Source organism: Ipomoea nil, unplaced genomic scaffold (assembly GCF_001879475.1).
Source record: "Ipomoea nil cultivar Tokyo-kokei standard unplaced genomic scaffold, Asagao_1.1 scaffold0436, whole genome shotgun sequence".
Lineage (NCBI taxonomy): Eukaryota > Viridiplantae > Streptophyta > Magnoliopsida > Solanales > Convolvulaceae > Ipomoea > Ipomoea nil.
This window is the reverse complement of record NW_017616864.1, coordinates 751,501-757,500: the sequence shown is the minus strand read 5'-3', so window position 1 is coordinate 757,500 and position 6,000 is coordinate 751,501. Positions and strand designations below refer to the sequence as shown.

The window sequence follows — 6,000 nt, the reverse complement described above, 5'->3', positions numbered from 1 at the left end:
CTATTTCGCCCCCCCTCAACAAAATTCCTGGCTCCGTCCCTGAATGTACATTATACTTTAGAATAGTGTACATTATGAGTTATAAAAATATATGTTGCAAATGAGCGCGTTAAAAAAAATAAAATAAAATTAAACAAAACGATGTTGTTTTTGGACCGTGGTCAACACAGTCACAATAACTATTGTATTTTGGGGGTGTTTGGTTGGCGTGAATTGAAATCCAATGCCAATGTAATTCTATGAAATGAGAAACTACATTGTTCGGTTGGATGGAATTGTAATTCCATACTAAATTGTTTGGTTATTCAATAAATTACAATTCATAGTCTCCACCGTATGAATTATAATCCAGCCACACAAAACAAAGGAAAAAAAAAAGAATATATTTATAAACCAGTGAGGCTCAAACTTACAACATTCCAAATAAAAGTTCAACCATAGTACCATTAGACCACATAGTCTTGCTATTGCTATTGCTATTGCTATTACTATTTCTATTTCTATTACTATTACTATTACTATTACTATATTATTACTACTATTATTATTATTTAGCAGAAAACTTCAGACTTTATGGATGAATCAAAAGGTGGCAGCAAACCCTCCATAGTCATACAAAAAGATGACTTGCACCAAAACCGGCAAAGACGTAAAATAAAAAAACAAAGTGGGAGAGGACCGACTTAAGCTAAAAGCAGCTAGAGCACACCCAATTCTTATACCATGGATCGGTGTTCATATTTCATTGTGAACTATAATACAAAAATTTTGTACCTTCAATTATCACATTCTGTACCTACAGTTAACAGTTTCTGTACATGTAAACAAATGTAAATCTGATACAAAAAATCTATATTTTCAGTTAACACTTTATGTACATACAGTTAACAATTTTTGTACATGTAAACAAATAACTTAATAATTGCTGATACATAATAATCTGAAGATTATTTTTGGACCAAGATTTGCAATGTAAGGTAGACCCTGATCCAAGGTATAATTTACCAAGCATGAACACCAACCAAGCCCAAATTCATTATTATTATTATCATTATTATTATTATTATTATTATTATTATTAGACAAAAGACATTTTAATTTTTATATTACTTATTCCCTTTTTATTCCTAATAAGTCTATTCATCTCTATCAAGTAATGTAATTTAAATTTTTACTTTATTCTTACCTTATTCTTTTCCTATCAAATTACAATTCTTTCTTCTCTCAAAAATGGTCAAAACAACCAAAAGTCATTTGCAATCTTTAGAATTGATCTATAAAATGTTAGCTATATATATATATATATATATATATATATATATATATATATATAATGTACCAACTTGCTGTAGAAACACAAGAAAAATGCCAAGGGATTGATTAAAAAACAATATGGTTGGTGTGACTATTATTATATGGGACGCAGGTTCTTTGTCTGATTGCCATTGTTTATGTAGGATGTCTTACTTGCTGATAATGAAAATTAATTTCTTATTTTGCAAAAAAATAAAAAATAATAATAAAAACTATTTTTATCCCTGACATAATTGTTAAATATTGATGGAGTAGCGATGTAAAATTTGAAGAAATCTTAATTAATTGAAGTCGTTAAACTCTCCAAAAGTGTCTTGAATAATTTTCTTGAAGTTTTGGGTCAAAAAGTATCCCAATAAGGTTAAAATTCCATTTAAATAGAGGTTCACAACCATCGACATGCTCCCAACGCAAAGCAAATCAAATGCTAGCTCTTCCATGTATATAGAGTACTGGCAAAACATTGACAAGAAAACTGTTGCTAAAGAATTGCTTGAATTGATTGATTCAAATTATTATATACCTAGCTACTACTTTGTTTGCTTAATTGCTTTAGAGGAGGTGCACAATGATCAAACTCAATAAAAACTAACAAAAGCCTTATGATAGCAGAACACCAAACAACGCCTAATGTTTTCTTAAAGAATTATTAATGGTAGAAATGGCAAGGCAGAGCTATGTAATTGTCACCATTCAAATTTTTTATTTATAAAAAAAAAGTCATTTGTAATCTGTAGAACTGGTCTATAAAATGTTAGCTATATAACATGCCAACTTGCAGCAGAAATACTAAGAAAAAAGAAAAAAATGCCAAGTGATAGATTAAAAAAACAATAGTGCATATATGGTTGTTGTGAGTATTATTATTATTATATGTAGCATTCCTTTATTGCATTCTCTATTATGAATGAATAGAAAATCTTAGAATAAAATGCATGATTTGTCACCATTACCAACTTGCCAATTATTTGTACACTTTAATAAATATTGATTAGAAAACGATAATTTTGACCTTTAATTTATAGTGATCTAGTCTACTTTTTTCCCCACAATAACACCATATATTTCTCCCCAATTATCCTCAAAATTACTAATTTTATCCAATTTTAAACATAACTATTAAAACTTGACTGAGTAGGCTAGAAATAAAATTTTAAAGACTTCTATCGTCCCTTTAATTATCCTCCCAGCAATCGAATAAATTATCTTATCCCTTTACCTAACAACTTAAATTACATAAAAGTCATTTGACTTTTAAGTTTCTAGACTGTTCGGTCGATATTTGTCAATTTTGCTAAAGGTTTTGTAAAATTAGCTACTTTTAGGACAATTGAGAAGGAAACGTGGCGGATCTATAATTCTTCCCGGCTGAACCCCAAACTTAAGGGCCTCCCATACCCCGACCCGACAGAGCATTTGAGAGGATGTAAATTAAGGGCCTCCCATACACCGACCCGACAGAGCATTTGAGAGGATGTAAATTATGGTAGACCTGTGCTCGCTGCGCACAAGGAACCCCCTCACTTTGAGAGGTTACTCTCACACTGCCGCTGGTGAGACTCGATCCCTGGTCATTCTTCTAAAGTTTCACCTCTGTGACCAGTTGAGCTGCCCATGCGGGTGTGGCGGATCTATAATTGGAGGGGTAGGTGGTGGGATAAGAGGGGATTGTTATTATTATTATTATTATTATTATTATTATTATTATTATTATTATTATTATTATTATTATTATTATTATTATTATTATTATTATTATTATTATTATTATTGTGTTACAATTGTAGTAATCAATAATAATAGTAATAATAATAATAATATTACTAACAGGGATGACTATAACACTATAATTCAAATGTACGGTCAAGAGTGTCACATGTAATTAAAATGCAATAAACATGAAATATTTAGTTTCTCGTAAATAAAATTTTACGAGTATTTTTATTTATTTATTTATTTATTTATTTTTTGCATAGGGCTCCTGTAGACTGTAGTACCAACTACCCCAAGAAAACAGTTTCATACAAGCTTACAATACAAATAATAAGAAATGTTTGGTGTCCAATTGGGAAGCTAAGAAGTAGTAGTCATCATGATGATATACTTTATGCCAAATAGCCAATTTAATTTCTATCTGAATTTGTTTACTTTCCTCTTCCTAGTTTGGCTTTAAGCCATTATATTCTTTTATATACTTTATGTCACCTTTAATTTGTTGTTGTAATAACCACCTTTTGGATAGTACAATAAAATAGTCCTTGTGACAACAAACCATTCAACGTTGTTTATGTTTAATTTTTAAACATTCAAGTTATTAGTTATTATCTTATATTGGTTCACTCATTTAGAGAATTGAAGTAATTTGGACTATGGTAAACACTCATCAAATCGGCCTTATTCAGCAATGATGAACTTATGAACTTCAGCCAGGAACCTAGCTAAAGCTGAAAGATAAAATTGCAATGAAGTCTATAAATAAAATTAGAAAGTAATAGGCAATTAAGTGCAAAAGATAATATGGAGTTTAACCACAAATTTCATAGATATATACTTACACACTTTGGCTTTCATAAATTTATAATAAACCCAAAATTAAAGAATTCCTCACTCAATTTCTTCTTAGATATTACAACAATTTCCTCTTCAATTCTTTGAATCCATTCAATGATTTCGACAACTTCTTCTTCAGATATTTCATCACTCTCTTCCGAGCTTTCAACCTTTCTTGACGAGAGCTTTCAACACTTAATTCTTTAGACCTTCCCACGCTTTATTCTTTAGAGCTTTCCACACTTTCTACTTTTTCAATTCAGAGCTTTCATTATTTGACAATTCAACCTTGAAAAATAATTGAAAATGAATACAAATATAAATGATTAAATTAATACATGGAATTAGAAGACAAAAATTTAATATTTTGAATTAAGGAACAAGAATTAGAGAGAAACCTTAGAGCTTCCCACACTTTCTTCTTTAGAGCTTTCCACATTTTCTCCTTCAGAACTTTCTACAGTTTCTTCTTTAAAGCCTTCATTATTTGGCACAACCTTGAAAAGTAATTGAAAATGAGTACAAAAATAAATACTTGAATTAATACGTGGAATTAGAATGCAGAAAACTACTCCGTAATATTTTGAAATAATGAACAAGAATTAGAGAGAAACTTTAGAGCTTCTCGTGCATTCTTCTTCAGAGTTTTCTGCAGTTTCTTCTTCACAGCTTTCATTATTTGGCAATTTAACCTTGAAAAGTAATTGAAAATGAGTACAAATATAAATAATTAATTAAATTAATACATGGAATTAGAAGGCAAAAAACTAATATTTTGAAATAATGAACAAGAATTAGAGAGAAACCTTAGTTGCAACTTTGCAAACACGAAGTGGACAATCTTCCCTTCTCTCAAATAATAATTTCTTTGCAGAAGAAATCCCCTTTGCAGAAGTCACAAGAGAAGAATAGCATCATTCTAACACAATTAACTTCAGTGTTCCAATATTTGCAAAATTAATTGGAACTTCAGTGTTGTATGTTTTGTATAAGATTTGTTTGACTTTATTTGTCTTACAAATCTTTTGTTAAGTGAAGTTTATCTTGTTTCGGTTTTCAGTCGTACTTGAGAAGCTTCATATTAAATGACTCATCTGAAGCGTTTACACGTTTCATCATGGGGATCGTGTGGCCGAGGAAAATGGTCCACTACCCCACGATGTCTGACAGATAAATTGATGTGCATTTAATGCTCGTACAGGCACTTGAGTGGATTTCTCTCTCCACATTTAATATGGAATGATCAAAACTGATCTGAGCATGATCTTATCACTCTCCTATAATCAGATCAGTTACCTTTTTGAAGAAGTGGAACCGGTTGAAAGTTTGAAATTCAAACTACCCACCACTCTTACGGGTCACCCGTATTTGAAAACCCGTGAAACACGCAAACCCTACAAAAACCCTTCCCATATCATACTTCAACTTTTTCATTCACCCTCCGTCTCCAAAAAATTAATCTCTCATACCTCTCTCATCAAACTCTCTCACAATGGCGAAGAAATCCAAAGCTACTCCCTCCGATGCCGAACAAGAAACCCCAGCCACCATGGTAATAGCTTCCTTTCCCACGGAAGATTTGGACTTTATAGAATCCAGGGCTCTGCTTATCGCCGGTGGAAGTATGTGGGATGCTCATGGGTTCCTCGAATACGTTCTTAATCGCGAGTTTGGAGAAAAGATCATCACTCTGCTCACAGAAACTGGGTTATACAGGTTTATCACTCACCTATATACTTTATGGTACCCTACTGATGTTGCTCAATTTTACATGAATGCAACTGTTTCCTCCGATACACTAACCATCACATCCAGAGTTCACAATCATCAAGTGATTATCACATCAGAGGACATACGAGCCGCATATGAGTTTCCTCAGAAGGATGAAACGTACAAGCCCAACCTCTCCTTCTACCACTATGACCCCAGTGAGTTTTATGAAACCATCAAGAATGATCATGCACCCTCGAAGACGGAGATCACATGGCCTTTGAAGAAGAAGTGGTTTCGTCTGAACTACGAATTCACTGTTGACATCTTCAATAAGATCGTTGATCACAAAACTTCTGGAACAGACGATGTCACAAAGGAGAAGCTCAAAATGCTGCATGCATTCCTTCACGAACACAAGGTCGA

At 32.0% G+C, this 6,000-nt stretch overlaps 1 protein-coding gene and 1 long non-coding RNA gene across 3 annotated transcripts in view; one reads left to right on the top strand and one right to left on the bottom strand.

Moving 5' to 3' along the window:
• Positions 1-6,000, bottom strand: part of LOC109172857 (girdin-like) — a 104,165-nt gene that overhangs the window by 31,241 nt on the left and 66,924 nt on the right. The gene's annotated exons all lie outside the window — the stretch shown is intronic.
• On the top strand, positions 725-3,684 carry LOC109172871. Its single transcript, XR_002052806.1, has 3 exons — positions 725-814; positions 1,786-1,791; positions 3,673-3,684. It is a non-coding gene; the product is annotated as an uncharacterized LOC109172871 (long non-coding RNA).